We start from the raw sequence: 16,774 nt of genomic DNA, 5'->3' as shown, positions 1-16,774 counted from the left end.
GGTATTAGTGGCCTATATGTTTCTTATTTACCGCTTTGAGGGCAAAATTTTGTTTCTGATATAATATATGAGATGTTGGTTAATCCGTCCGTACATAAAATGTTTTGAACAAATAAGTCTGGGGCAGTATTAAGTCTTGAGGACGTTATATCCTCATGAGCAGTTTGCATATTTCTTAGAGACAATTTATTTTCAATACGAATTCGCCTTTCTGCAATAAGTGTCGAATGTAAATTAACAATTTTATTAAAGCCGCCTCTTGTACAGTTTCAAGTATAAGATAGGAATCTGAGATGATTACTCACGCGTACGCCACTGCCATGTACCACGGAGGCGGGACTATACATATTTTAAGGCTTTATGACTGAGTGGGGGGGTGGGACAATTGACTTGTGAAGATGTGGCGAGACCCACAAAGAAAAAGTTACTGCTAAGGTTTCTTTCCATCGCATTGACGAGTAAAGAAAGTCCATTGTAAAGGAACGATTCATCGACTCTGTACGCAGCGTCCTATTTACATATAAGTGGAAGAATTACCTCATTTGCTGAGGGATGCGCCATTGTCAATGCGACAGACTATGAGTTTTATGCATGATGGAGCTTCCGCCCATTTTACCCGCGACGTAATGCAATTTTTGGACTCACTACCCAGGTCAATGAATAGGACGAGACAGATTGATTTCGTGGCCTCCGCAATCTCCTGAACTCACAAGCGGCGTTTGATTCAACCGGCAGCGACAATACGACACATGCCTGAAATTTATCAGATTAACAGGAATTCTTGGCGTCACGAAGGTTAGTTATTCGCTGAAACTAACGTACAGCATTTTCAGGAACTTTTGTAGACATTTTAGACATTAAGTGGATGACATACTTAGGTATAATAAATAAATTCACTCCTAAATTTCAAAATTATTCGTCTTATTTGATTTTTTAATCCTTCCTGTTCTATACTGCGTTCCAGCGTTTTTAGCTGCTGAACTTTGTGATTTGGAATCTCGGAGCGAGTTATTTACCAGAAGTTTGCTGGAAGGGATGGCAGCAGACCTCATTTGGAAGCGTGATGAGAGGACACATTTAAGTGCTAAAATATCGCCAAGATCTTAAAAGCGTGATCTGCGTCCACGCCGTGACAAGGGATCACCATAAGTGTCGAATTTTGACGAAGATTTACAAAGCCAGACTAATCGTGTCCAATCGTGAATAAGAGTGATAAAGCGTGACTAGGCGTGACTTACTGTAACGGCATGACGAATTGTGGCCATAAGAGTCGAAACGTTACAAAAGTTTAAAAATATTACCTAACCTAACAAAATAAACCAACCAAACTTAACCTAAACTAAGATAACACAACCTAACAAACCCATCCTACACTTTGTAACTTTATCCAACGTATTGCAATGTAGCCGAAATTAACCGAGGTGCAACATAACGTATGCGTGCCGAAACGTGACTTAGTGATCACGCGTGCTCAAGTGAGACATAGCGTGACTAAGCGTGACCTGCCTTTACGTCGTAAGTAGCGAAAATTTACAAAGCGTGATCAAAAAAGGGACAAAACGTGACAAAGAGTGAACAAGAGTGACTAGGCGTGATTTACTGTAAAGGCGTGAAGAGATGAGACCAGACGAAACGAATGTTGAAGAATACCTACAAGATATGACTATGCATGACAAAGCGTGCTTAAGCGTGACTAGTCGTGAACAACCATAACGTCGTGACATAATGTGGGCACAAGAGTCGAAACGACACAAAAAAATTTAAAACCTAACTTAACCTATCCTAACCAAACCTAACCAAACCTTACCTAACATAACCTAACATAACCTGATCAAATCTAACATCCTAAACTAACCTAACCTAAGCTAACCTAAACTAACCTAACCTAACCTAACCTAACTCTACCTCTATCTCTACCATTCTCCACGACGTCATCACAGTACCTCAGGAGAGCGATTCAAACATTTTAAATAACATTAGGAGTGACTTTAATAAATCGACGCCCGGCGTCGCGACGCCTACCATAGCAACAAATTCAAAATACGCCAAATTTACATCTAAGAAGTCTCTACATTAAAGTGACATGTAACTAGAAAACCGACTCCCGGCGTCGCGACGCCTTACATAGCGACGCTTTCGAATAAAGCCAAATTCACATCGGATATATCAGATAACAGTGGGAACTCAATTTGAAAACCGACGCCGAGAGTCGTGACGCCACCAAATGACGCCAAAATATGGCGTCAATCCTATTATATTAGGGTGGCCGCGATCCTAGATAGCCGACGCCGATCAGAGGGACGAAACACGTAGAGACGGTGGGGGCGAAAATTGGATCCCGTTCAATACATACGGTCTACCCTAACTTAACCTAAACTAACCTAACCAAACCTAACCTACCCTAACCTAACCTAACCTAACTTAACCTAACCTAAATCTACCTCTATCTCTACCATTCTCCGCGATGTCATCACAGTACATCAGGAGAGCGATTAAAACATGTTGTATAACATTGGGGGTGACTTTAAGAAATCGACGCCCGGCGTCGCGACGCCTACCATAGCAACAAATTCAAAATACACCAAATTTACATCTTAGACGACTCTACATTAAAGTGACATGTAACTAGAAAACCGACGCCCGGCGTCGCGATGCCTTCCATGGCGACGCTTTCAATTAAAGTCAAATTCACATCTGATGTTTCAGATAACAGTGGGAACTCAATTTATAAACCGACTCCGAGCGTCGTGATGCCACTAAATCACTCCTAAATATGGCGTCAAACCTGTTATAATACGGTGGCCGCGATCCTAGATAGCCGACGCCGATCAGAGGGACGATACACGTCGAGACGGAGGGGGCGAAAATTGGATCCCGTTCAATACGTACGGTCTAACCTAACTTAACCTAACCTAACCTAACTAAACCTAACCTAACCTAACCTAACTCTACCTCTATCTCTACCATTCTCCGCGACGTCATCACAGTACCTCAGGAGAGCGATTTAAACATTTTGGGTAACATTGGGAGTGACTTTAAGAAATCGACGCAGGACGTCGCGACGCCTACCTTAGCAACAATTTAAAAATACGCCAAATTTACATCTTAGACGACTCTACATTAAAGTGACATGTAACTAGAAAACCGACGCCAGGCGTCGCGACGCCTTCCATCGCGACGCCTTCGAATAAAGTCAAATTCATATCGAATGTTTCAGATAAGAGTGGGAACCCAATTTGAAAACCGACCACAAGCGTCGCGACGCCATCACAATATCACACGTGTGTGTCTCAAACCTTCAGGATAACATTGGGAGAGAATTTTCGAATTCAACTCCCGGTGTCGGGACGCCTTCTATCGTGACACCTTTGAATAAAGCCAAATTTACATCGGATGTTTCAGATGACAGTGTTAACTCAATTTGAAAACCGACACCTAGCGTCGTGACCCAACATAATGACGCGAAAATATGGCGTCAAACCTGTTGTATCAGATTTACGAAACACGTCGTGGCGATGGGGGCGAAAATTGGATCCCGTTCAATACATACGGTCCTAACCTAACCTAATCTAAACTAACCTAACCTAACCTAACGAAACTAACCTAACCTAAATAAAATAACCTAACCTAACTTATGCTAACCTAATCTAACCGAACCTAAGCTAACCTTACCTAACATAAACTAACCTAACCTAACCTAACATAACTTTACCTCTACTGTTATATTCCTCCGCGACGTCATCACAGTACTTCAGGAGAGTGATTTAAACATTTTGGATAACATTGAGAGTTACTTTAAGAAATCGACGCAGAGCGTCGCGACGCCTATCTCAGCAACAAATTAAAAATACGCCAAATTTACGTCTTAGAAGTCTCTAGATTAAAGTGATATGGAATAGAATACCGACGCCAAGAGTCGCGACGCTATCAGCCGCGACGCCATCACAATATCTCACGTGTACACCTCGAACCGTCGGGATAACATTGGGAGCGAATTTTGGAAATCGACGACCTGCGTCGCGACGCCTTCAAATGAAGCCAAATTCACATCGGATGTTTCAGATAACAGCGGGAACTGAATTTGAAAACCGACCCCGAACGTTATGACGTCATCAAATGACGCAAAAAAATTGTGTCAAATCCGTTGTATTACGGTGGGCACGATGCTAGATAGTCTACGCCGATAAAGGCACGAAACAAGTCGTGGCGGTGGGGGCGGAATGTGGATACGTTTCAATACATACGGTCTAACCTAACCTAAAATAACTTAACCTAACCTAACCTAACCTAAATTATCCTAACCTAACCTATTCTAACCTAACCAAACCTAATTTAACGTAATCTAACCTAACCTAATGCAACCTAATCTAACTTAACCTAATCTAACCTTACCATACCTAACCTAAACTAACCTAGTCAGCAAAAATGTTAAAATACGACAAAGATTTGAAAAGTATCTAAGCGTGACGAAGCTTGACAAAGAGTGACTAGGCGTGACGAGGTGTGGCCATAAGTGTCGAAACGTGACAAAGATTTTCAACACGTTTTCTTACCTAATAAACTAACAATCTAACTTAACCTAACCTACCCTAACGTAACGTAACGTAACCCATCGTAACATCATGTAACGTATTGTAATGTTGCCAAAATTAACCGAGCGTTACGTACACTGCGTTCCAGTTTTTGTTAATTGGAACCTTGGAACGAGTCAGTTACCAGAAGTTTTCTGGAAGGGATGGCAGCAGGCCGCATACAGTACACTCCAAATAAAATATCACCAGGTTATGTTACACAGGAAAGTCGATTTCACTACACTACACATCACTAGAAAATTAACACTGAAGAGGGTATTTGATAGTTTTATCTTCTTCACAACTCTTCGGCCCTCTTTCAATTCTTCCACTCCTCACAGACCATCGCTTTCTGACATATCACTCGATTCCTCACTCTCTTACACCGTCTGTACGAAATGAAATGTATTTTATACGTAGACCGGTGGCTCGTACTCTGATAACATCTAGAATACGAGATGTCGATGTGATGGATTCGTAATAAATTATCTGATTTCATTATGATAAATGGGGTCTATATATACAGACTGCCGTAATCGACCGACTAATGTTTCTGTTGTAACAGCTAGTTATTTAATCACTGGAAGCCAATAGGATATCCTCTTCCTGTTAGGTCGAAAAATTATGTAGTTTTCAGTCATTTGTTAGTATTGTGATGGCTCCTGCTAGAGCTGGTAGTGATAGTAGGAGTAGTAGGGCTTTTACAGCCTCGTTGATAATGCATGTTCCCAGATGCTGCCCAGATCTTTTCCCACAGTCACAAAGTCTCGTCTGATGTAACACACAGACTTGAATCAGCTCACGTTCTGTACATGTAGCAGGTAAACTGCAGAAAAGGTAACGCCAACTTTAGATTTATTAACCTTTAATAAGTAGAATAAAAGCACTGAAAAGCCATTACGCCCTAGCAGCCGGGAGACAGAACAGATCAACCAGAATATTAATTCTGCGAGAAAGCGGTCGTTAAGTTTTATAATGACAGATCATACTAATGTGATTCCTGTGTTCCATAATCACTTAAATAAAGCACGTATTAAAGATTTGTAATTGTTTTATACGAAACGTATTTTATTTTGTTATTACCTTTTGGATGGTGTAACCACCAACTCTTAAAGTTGTATATATTTTTCTGTATAGTACAATTTTGTATCGTCTAATACAATGTTTACAATTTATATTTAACCTAAAAATTATCGTCTTAATAGCTAACAAAGAGAGACTGCATCAATGACGTAACACTTTGATGTGTTTTACTGTCATGACACTGTTTAATGAAGTAATTATCTCAAGATTCAATACACATCTAAGAACTCGAGAAGTACACATTTCAGATGTGCCCCTGTACATGGTGTGACGTCAAAAGGTTCGAGGTCTGTCACGAATTGTTTTACGAAATTGTGGCCTATATTAGCACGTTATAGTTATGAAAAGGAGGTATTTTATCTTTGTATTTCGAAGGTCCTGTAGCGTGGAGTGCTACAAGAAAGTGGATTTATTTTGCGTAGCTCAATTTTATTCTGCAAATGTTAAGTATCTTAATCGCGATCGGATTTAAAGCTGTGTTCGAGAATTATTTCAATTCTGACATGACTTTCCAGAAACTCCAAGAGATATATTAAAATTGTTGGAATACTGAAGATCGATGTTGGTTATGTTAGTGTCAACAGTGAACAGCACAAGGGGTGATACCGAGGTGGACTGGACTGTTTTATTTGTATATAATAATTCTACATTTAAGTCATATTCTTATTTCAAGCAGTAAAAATGGAATGAGCTTTGATACCTATTGAAAAAGCACATATGCTAGTCCAAACACAATTACAGCTGTGGAAAAATGTTTGCAGCGGACATTGAGAATAATTAGATTTTTAACAAGAAAATATTAAAAGAAGTTTAAATACCAACGAGACCTAAAGAGACTGTTACTAAAGAATTCGTTGTTGAAGGTAATTATAAATTAATTATAAGTTTTAAGGAAGACTACGGACAAAAGTTTTAAAACAAATGTTAGCTCTCATAATAAACAAACTGAAAATTGAAGAAATTAAGAATTCCATAATAAAATTTGCACACAGACATAACAAAATAATTGCCGAACTAGATGCTGAGGTTTATCCGAAGTTATCACTAAAGTTACAACGGGAAATTAGAGCTGATAATTAATCATAGTTTGAGCCTTCGAAACAGTACACTAACAGTCTAAATGAAAAGTTATCAGCATTTCAGCTTACTACATTCACTTATAGTGGCGTAACAGCTCCAGAGAGCCAAAGCCGACTAGCTTGACTGCTGGCCTCACGTTCACATGCCTAAGCAGAGGTGAACGATCATCCAACCAGATACAGGGTGACGTGTGGTCAGCACGACGAACCCTCAGCCATTGCTAGCTTTCCTGACTGGATTATGCTACTCATTGTAGCTTCCCAATTTCCTCACAATGCTGGGTTGGCACCGGTCCCATACACTGGTCGAAAATCTCATGAGAAATTTCTTTCACCGAGACTCGAACCAGCGCGCATTCCGTATCGCCGGTCCGAAGCATGATGCCTCATATCACGCGGCTACGGCGTGGGACTATTCATTTATAGTAGTACCTTTATATTATCAGCAGTATTTGAAACGGTTTTTAAGATTCATTGTAATATTCTAAATGACAAACATCACTGTCTCAATTTCCTAACCCCAGTTAGGTACCCCTTACTTATCACTATGTATGTATACATTGTGTGTAATATATTAGCCTTTTAAATACAAACTAATAATGTCAACAATATCTGAATATTTGAAACAAATTTTAAAGTCTATCCTTTCAGTTATCAACATAGTCATTTGTTACATACAGATCATGCCAATATTTCGTCACAAATCTTTTCTTGTTCGTCTGGAATGTAGGACACCAGACGATAAATGTATCATTTTTAGAGCTTTAACAGGCACTGATTCTTAATAAATCTTCTCCAACGTAAGAACAACAGATGTTGTTGTCATTCGATTGCCTCAAACGGTGTACTGCGAGGCTTTGAACAGAAGAATAATTATACAAATTTAAATATGCACGTTAAAAGGAACAGGATGTGACCTCTTTAATCGGAAGTGACATCACAGCACCGCCATTGCACTAGAACAATGTACCTGAGGTAGCTTCTCTTAAGGTGGCGACTGACTTATAACATTTACTCGTAATGTAACATTCGCGGCGAGCATGTTACATTACACCACAACTGGTGAGGCGCATCGAATGCTCGTTTTGAACGCTCGGCTCGACTGTGCTCATGTGTGCTCCATTCATTTCATTCGATATGTCGGACGTGGAGGTTGTGTTATCTTTGTTTCATTTAATACGCTACTCTTATCTAAAGAACTCGTGAATGCTCGTTACGACGCCGCTCGACTGACTGACTGACTTGTAATGTAACACTCAAAGGGATTCGCGAAAAAACCGACAACACGATGGAGCGCCCGCGAGCGTGAGCGGCTCGCATCGAGCGGCTCCGTTCGCTGTCTTCACTTGTGTAATGCTCGATTTGTAACACGTTACATTACAGGCAAATGTTACAAGTCAGTCTCCACCTTTAGAGCGTATATCGTTCGGAAGCGATTAGAGGACAAAAATCGACGAACTGTCACGATCGTCCTGTTTCAGGATACATGGATTTTGATTAAAAAAACAACAACAGAAAACCACCTCCCTGAAAGCGAGACTGCTGTTTGCTGCAAAATGTTTGCCTTGAATAAATATTTTCATCTATTTACGACCTCGAATCTGTTGAAGTGACTGCGAACCACTGAACCTGACATCCTCTCCTTGTTTTAGCTACGTGTTCGCTGCAAAGAATAACGGGAAAAATGCTATATTTCTAAGAAAAAAGTTCTTAAACAATCGAATGTTTTGTACTAAGCGTGTGTATGGAAGGTCGCCTTGATTTATGTTCAACAATGCAATGTTATGGCACAGGAAGGAGACAAGGTGCGCGCTGGGAACTACACTATTATATGCACAGAAGGCTGTGAAATGAAGAAACAATTTGTAGCGACTGCTAAGTGTCTCAACATTATTCTGTGAAATTACGACTTTCACAACCCCACCGTTTGTTAATGCGTAGACCACGCCAAGAGAACCACGCTATTCTACCAGGCAACCCAACTGAAACGTTTTCCACATTATAGAGGCGATGTATTTCGACAGTTTCTGTCATCATTAGGCACTAAAGAATGATACAGCGGTAGTTAAATTGTATTAACTATCATCTTTGGAAAATCTAAATAATTTTGGAGTCAGCAAGGACCTCCGAAACGTCGGTAATCTTCTACCAGACTACAACCCAGAAGACAACCATCTTCATACTCACCGCCTGAAAACCTGAAATCCTATTTAAGATCCTTACACGTTACATCAGTTCATTTTTAAGGTGTGTTTTTTCTTAAAACAATTTAAACTGTTTATTACGTCTTAAGTAGGAATTTCTATTCGCTTGTAATTTGCCCACCGCTGTCAACTCTACCACGAAAAAAATGGTCGTAAATTCAAACAATCTACACTAGATATGTTGATTCACCAAGTGTAATTCCTGCGTAGCTGATTAATTTCTTAATTTCATTTAATCCGGGCGTTTCTTGAGGTACCTCGATTTCGTAACAGTTAAAATTTCGACGAATGTTGATTTCACATTTTTATCTCAAATAAGCCAATGAACATCCACCCGAAGTTTTGCAGACGTTTCGTGGGATATTCTGTAAAATAGCATTAAAACGTCTCGTCATGAAAGAGGCAAATCATGATCCCGTTTCTTTTTTCCCAAAAATTGTGTCCTAAATAACCAATAAAACAGTAGAAAAAAGTATATTCCTTCATGAGTATAGATATTCGACTTTTTTGTAAGAATTTGAAAAAGTAGTTACCTATTGTAATTTTTAAAATTTTACAAACCACATTCCACAGGTCTCTATTTGGAAAATTTAAGCATACTGAAGGATTTATTTAAACTTGTTTCGATTAGGATTTAGTGTAAGATTATACCGCGGCACTGCGCTCTTCGTAAGGCGACCACAGCAACAGGCAGACAGAAATGCCTGGTGAAAGTTTCTCGCGGGTTCCACATCTGAAGAAAGTTTAAATTGAAAGGAAGTTGCCGCAGGTGAATGTTGTGTAACGGTAATATCTGTTGACTAGGTGAGGCATGGAATGTCGAAGAGTCACTCATCCCCCCCCACCGAACTTCACGTCTTGAGTCTGCGGACAGAGAAGCCATGATTTTCATTTAGATTTCTCCGAAGAAAAATATTACAGAGCACGTGTATTTAATTCAGGCCTTGTAGCGATTTGCGCTATGAGATCGGTTTTGCTACCCAAATGAACTGTTTAAATCCATTCTCCGTAACTCCCGGACCGAACCACGACACTCATCGGTGCTTACCTGTTCGTCACAAAGTATATTTGTCCAACTGACCGTGTCATGCCTATTTATTATTAAAGGAAAAACAGAATGAATCTCATTACAGACTGCTTACTGAAACTAAATTCAAGTTGTGGGTCTTCCCAGAGCAACAGATTTCTTGTTCAGCAATAAATATCTGTCAAAGGAGCTTACTGATTAGCCTTGTCCATAAATAATTGGTTGAGATAGGAAATGCGGTCAGAAAATGAACAGAAATGAAGAAACAATTCTTTACTCTCTGAGCCAGGACTGCAGTTGTCTTTGTAAAAGGGACGCAGAGCGTGGCAGTGAATTGTCCAGATACGCGACATACTTTACACTCACTGACAGTTATTCTACTGCAGTTGAAAATTGAGTGAAACATTTCAGTGCTAATTATTTGTTTAAATATTAGAAGCGTGGGCCTTGTGCCACTTGGTCGCTGGGACCGTGGGTTCGAATCCCACTCAAGCCATGGATGTCCGCGTTTTTCTGTGTTGTGCTGATCCCTCGTCCAAGGAGTCCTACCAAAATGTCTATAGATCTAGCCAATGAAGAGTTGGGACCCGCAGTGCTCAGGCACTTGAAGAACAGGTCGTTTCCAGTATTCGCAGTAAATTAGAAGCAATGTCTTATATTGCTTTAGTTTTGTACAAGAGTGATTCATGATGCAAGAATCCTTGTAAGGAAGTATGGCTCTAATTACTGGATTCGAAATGTGGACAAGGTTTTATTTAGAACCAGGTGACTACTGTAGAATTTACTACTACAATCAGAAGTAATTCCAGGATACAATTTTTCTTCTTTATTGATAGAATCTACTTTCACATAGACAGGTCTGTTTCTCCTCTACGTCAAATTGATTTATTTTCGTATTGAATTCATCCTGGCATGTCTCTACGTCGACTGTATTAAAGTAAATGGTAGGCCTAAATTCTCCGTGCTTAACTAAACAATACGCCGTGGAGACGTAGCTCTCCGTTAGCTGGAGGTAAGTGGTTAGGTTTATATTTCGTAGCGAGGACAAATGCCCCTGCCAGGAATCGAATTTAACCATAAATTTTAATTATATCTGATGAATGCTTTCGAAAGTTGTAAGATTTCCATACGATCACTTTCTCAAGGGCAGTTAATAAAATGTTCTGTCATTGGAACAAAAATTTGTGTATTTAACACCGCAAAACTCCGGTCACTGCGGTCACGCTGTTAAATGCGTGGGCCTTGATCAGACACTGGCTTCAGTCCTAGGTTTGAATCCCACTCGATGCATGGATGTTGTTTTGTGCTGTCCTGTGTGTGGATAGAGGCCGTACGATTTGCGAAGCAATTCTAAACTGAAACAAGCCACAAGGCCTAAGCCGTGGAAATCTGAAATTAGAAGAACTCTGAAAATTATAAGTACCAACATTAACTGATAATTCTGTGTCTGTCACTCAACTCTGAATTCAGGTATTCCGGTCTTACTCCTGATAAATCTTAAAAGTTTTTCAGTGCGCGTGTGTGTTTTCGAAACCATGAGAACCTACGCACCCGGATATGCCTTTCACTTGGTCATCGGATGTGACCCGTGAGAATAATCAAGCTATTATAGTACATTCAAATTCCTTCCCGTTATAGGAGTAATTTCACTGAACCGGAAACAAGCTCAGTCCATCCGTTGTCGCTTTCATAACTGTCCCTTATTAAGGCTTTGTGTTCAATACTCGACAACCCTCATTACTTACATTTACGATTAAATTATTGAAAGAACAACCATCTTCTTGCTTGGTACGGTGAAGGATGTGACGTGACGTCACGTATTAGCATTATGTACAGCGGTGGGTGTAAAGAATCTCTGAGTCCGGGAATTTTGGGATTAGAAAGAAAGGAAAATGAGGTCATGAGAGACGAATCAGTAGGCGAGTAGAGGTGATACTGAACTGCCTAATCTCATGGAAAAACCAATTCGAAGCGGACGTCTGGTTATTGTCTGTTACTCAGGAGAAAAGTTTTGGGCTTGGCAGTGCTGGTGGACGTTGTGGTGGTGGTGGTGGGGGATATATGGACGTTGTCAAAAATATTAGGCTTTGCTTCTGTTAATTTTTCTCTCTACTACCCCGTCTATTGCGAATAGGCGATTCTCATGTTTTAGCACCTTCCTAGCTTTACCACGAATAGTCTTGTTCATCTTTCGACTACTGACCATTTGTAAAGTAAAAGTAAAGTTTGTCCCACTATACGCCATGTAGGCGTTTGGGGTGAGTGGAGGTATAGCTCCTCTCTTCCTTGACCCCGGCACTAGATGGGGGTGAGTGGTCAGCATCACGCCCCGGCCGGCTTTACCCCCGGGAAAGGACCCCGGTACCCATTGTAGAGGAGGCTGGGTGGGCCCCAGAGCCGGTCTGGACGCAGAGGCTAGAGGAAAAATCCTCTGCCCCCGTCGGGGATCGAACCCCGGCCGTCCAGCCCGTAGCTAGTCACTATACTGACTGAGCTATCCCGGCTCATTCCATTTGTAAAGTGCTTAGTTTATATCACAAACAAAAAGAAAATAATAGATAATTTAGTTTAATTAACTTGCAGACTGAACTCGACCGGACTACACCACAGTGTTTTCTCAGGTGAGATACGTCGGTTTCTACCCAAAGATTTACTGTCGTCGGACTTGCCAAGATCTAAGCTTTTCTTGTGAGTAACAACCAGTAGAAACTATAGAATAATAGTTTAGTGTTTAGAAACCCCACTTGGCGTCCGTTCTTAATTAGATCAGCTAATATAATACTTGTTGCTTTCTTCTGTATCTTCACAAATGCAAATAAAACATGGCCAATTGTCCAAACCCGAACACTCCATAGTTAATCTGTAATGAAGAAATTAAAAGTAAATAATGAGAACAGCAAGTAGCATGCTTCTTTGGAGTAGCCTATTTATTATTTTATTTAGTGTTCTGTCTGAGGACAGGTCCATATGAACAGGATCCTTCCATCCTTTTCTCGGACTGGGACCTGTTCATATACGTTCTTGGCAGATGATCCAGAAGTGGTTTGCCATTGCCTTCTTCTGTGTGTGAATGGAGTAATTGTTGGGATGCCACGGAGAAATCGGGGAAGCCCCCGGAGGAAAACTCCGTGTTGCCTAGACCACGGCCTTGCCCAACACAAGTTATAAATTCGGGCACCGCCGGGAATCGAACCCGAGACCCCAGGATTACAAGGCCAGCGTTCTAACCGCTAGACCACCTCATCTTATTATTATTTAGTGTTCTGTCTGACGACAGGTCCGTATGAACAGGATCCTTCCATCCTTTTCTCGGACTGGGACCTGTTCATATACGTTCTTGGCAGATGATCCAGAAGTGGTTTGCCAATGCCTTCTTCTGTGTGTGAATGGAGTAATTGTTGGGATGCCACGGAGAAACCGGGGAAGACCCCGGACGAAAACTCCGTGTTGCCTAGACCACGGCCTTGCCCAACACAAGTTATAAATTCGGGCACCGCCGGGAATCGAACCCGAGACCCCAGGATTACAAAGGTTGCACAAATTAATTAACCCCGACAAAATGCCGGATTATTCATTATTTTATACAGTGGCTTGCCCGTCGACATTTTAACGAAAAATTTACTACACAAAAATTATAATCAATATAATCTTGCATTTCTCCACCACACAAAGCTTATGAAAGTGACTGCGTTATATGCAGGCCTACATCAGTAAATGACAGCATCATTAGTTATACTAAGCCAATACAAATTTATCGGATTTTACAGATTTTTAAAATTCACTCCATATAAATTGTGCAGCTGGAGAAGCGTCGTTAAACGAAGAGGAAATGAAACAGTTAAGGAAGACGAGGCCTTAAGAGGCTTCAAGCAAATGCTTCGACAAAGAACACGCAATTCCAATTCCACCCTTGGTTGAGGTCAGTCGGCGCAGTTGCTGTCACGCGTTGCGCTGAGCTAATTTCTCGCTGGCGGAGGATATGGCCTCAATGCTCACCTTCATGCAGTCGGCGTGAGGAAATTGCATCAGAAGCAGCAACCCTCTGCCTTGTCCACCGTAGCTGCACGTAAGACGTCTTTCCCAGCGAAGAAAGAGATAATTCTTTCAAGCAAACGATTCGTTCGTTGGCGTGACACTTCTTAATGTGGTGCCTGAGGAAAAGCATCTGCAAAAAGTGGAGAATTACGTTAGTGCTAACTGAAACTAAGTTATTGTAGATTAGCATATTTATTAAGGTTTCTGTTAAATGTTTTTCTCGAGTTTTGTCTCTATTTAAACATCCCAGACTGTACAGCCCCTCTACATTTTAAAGTGATAGTGTTGGGAAATGTTAATTTGTTGGCGGGGCACATATCAGACCTGTTGATGTTAGAAACGCTTGAGAAATTTTAGTCAACAAACCTAGACGTAGATGGGATAATATTAAAATCGTTATTAAAATGTTCTATTTACGAGAGCTGAAATCATTAGGCGACATTTACAAGTCTTTCTATATGGTGACAAAACGTATAAAGACTAAATTTTTTATTGTTATTTAAAGTTTAGAGCACGGGAAAGCAATGTGGGTGACGGAAATGATGTTAAGATAAGAAGGGAAAGACGACAAAGACATTAAAAATTAATCTTCATCGAATTTCAGCGGACTTTTGCTGTAGTTGACATTAACGCAGACTGTAAGAGATTCTAAGCATTGAAATTTGTCAATTTGCACCATTTACCATTCAAGAGTTGACCGTGAAAATTATAGACCTGACATCTTAAAGCTCCATGATTGTCGGTCAATGTTCTCTCTTGATAAACATTCCAGGATGTTGATTGATGTTCTGATTTTGTGCCGTGTACTTTTCTAGTTCTATGTGTGCATGAAGTGAGCTTATGCAGAGGAATTTGCGTCCGTCCGCCAACTTCGGTTGTCATGTTTCGTCTCCGAAACTATCGAATTGATTTTAATAAAAATTTTTTACTGGGGCTAACTAAAAATTGTACGACAAATTTAAATTTTGGTTTCCACCTGCCATGAAACTTGTTACGATGATTATAAAAACATACAACATTAATCTATTTTTATGATATTTTTCCATATTCTGGATACTTAAAGAAATACAAGAATATATTTTCTCACTTAGTCTGTATACTCTGTATCCAACGTCCGACTAGCTTTGGTAAAATTTATTAATTTGTTTTTGTTTAAATCTTGTCAGTCTGATCACAATAAAATTCCTATTAAATATTAAAATATTACTATAATTAACATTTAAATATTTAAAATATATTAAAATGGTGTTCTCTATCGAAATGTTCGATTTACATTAGAACATCACTTTTTTACACGACATGTTTCAGTTCTAAATGAACCATCTTCAGGTGTATAAAATTATATGAACTTAAATATAATTTCTTAAATGCAACTTTTAGTCAGATGTTTATCGGATATCAAATGATGATCTCTTCCATATTTTATTGTATTTTAATATCGTATTCGTATTCGTATACAATAAAATCTGGAAGAGATCATTTGATATCCGATAAACATCTGACTAAAAGTTGCATTTAAGAAATTATATTTAAGTTTATATAATTTTATACACCTGAAGATGGTTCATTTAGAACTGAAACATGTCGTGTAAAAAGTAAAAAGTGATATTCTAATGTAAATCGAACATTTCGATAGAGAACATCATTTTAATATATTTTAAATATTTAAATGTTAATTATAGTAATATTTTAATATTTAATAGGAATTTTATTGTGATCAGACTGACAAGATTTAAAGAAATATATATTTATCACAATATGACGCAACATTATCATCTCAAAATTTATTAACTTAACTTTCGTAAAACGAAAACAGTGGTTTATTTCTTAAGGGGATTCTTTTTAACCAATATGGAATGCGATGTGGGACACGTCACATTTATCACGGTTCCACGAAATACCTTTCTACATTCACAGCGTATTTAATCATTTCAGGTAGTAATCGACCTTAATGCTTAGTTGAACATAACATGACGTTCATTTGTTTATAATTATTATGCATGTTTCCTGCAATAATGCAGTGGGAAGTCGATGCAGCTTGCATTTATTTGTAGTGGTCATGACTTCCCGTGCAAATTTGAATAGATATTTATTCCACGCGCAGTTTAGCATCACATCCTATGACGGCTGTTAAAATTACCTTAAAGCCTGAGACATTAATCCCCTCTCTCAGTTCACTATTGCTTGATAGTAATTTTAAGATGGCTACTTTCTGGGTTGCTGCACCGTGTAGTCTCGTAGAAATTTATCGACATTTCAGATGTCCTTGTTGCCTCCATCATCAGGACGGTGAAGGCAGAAAGCACTCCTGCACGTCGATGAGCACAATTTGCGTGTAATTTTCAGGAAAAACTGCGATATCATTTTAGGGTCTCTGTCTGTGTGGACTCCGATGGGCTGGGCACGTGGCGCGCATGGATGGGACAAGAGGTGTGCACCGGGTACTGGTTGGGAAACCTGAAGGGAAGAGACCGCTGAGGAGACCTAGACGTAGATGGGAAGATAATCTCAGGCGGGATCTATGGGAGATAGGAGTTGAAGGAGACTGGATTTTGTTGGCCCAGGACAGGGTCCGGTGGAGGGCTTTGGTTAATTCGGTGATGAACCTTCGGGTTCGGTAAGCCATCTAGTTAGTTAGTTAGTCTGTGTGGACTAAATGTTGAGCTTGAAACTGCGATGTGGTCTTGGACATTTATATTATTTACTTTACAATTTTAAAGCCTACAGTGGAAACATTGCAGATAAACTGGCATTCTTAACATAAGGACTACTGGC

The 16,774-nt window shown here is 39.8% G+C and overlaps 1 protein-coding gene across 3 annotated transcripts in view; it reads left to right on the top strand.

Moving 5' to 3' along the window:
* The window catches only part of LOC110829902 (uncharacterized), a 56,904-nt gene that overhangs the window by 12,925 nt on the left and 27,205 nt on the right, over positions 1–16,774 (top strand). The window contains exon 2 of one of the 3 annotated variants that reach the window (XM_087351566.1): positions 12,548–12,585. The exons of 1 other annotated variant lie outside the window; for it this stretch is intronic. The gene's annotated coding sequence lies outside the window, so the exon portion shown is untranslated. Of the gene's footprint in view, positions 1–12,547; positions 12,653–16,774 lie in introns of all 3 variants that reach the window. One more of the 3 variants, XM_087351567.1, reaches the window with a different exon arrangement.

The sequence above is a fragment of the Zootermopsis nevadensis genome, unplaced genomic scaffold, assembly GCF_977971745.1.
Source record: "Zootermopsis nevadensis isolate Lab colony 2312 unplaced genomic scaffold, Znev_1.0 Znev_ptg000019l, whole genome shotgun sequence".
In the NCBI taxonomy this organism is placed as follows: Eukaryota; Metazoa; Arthropoda; class Insecta; order Blattodea; family Termopsidae; genus Zootermopsis; species Zootermopsis nevadensis.
Note: the sequence above shows the minus strand (reverse complement) of the source record. Positions and strands in the feature narration are given on the sequence as shown.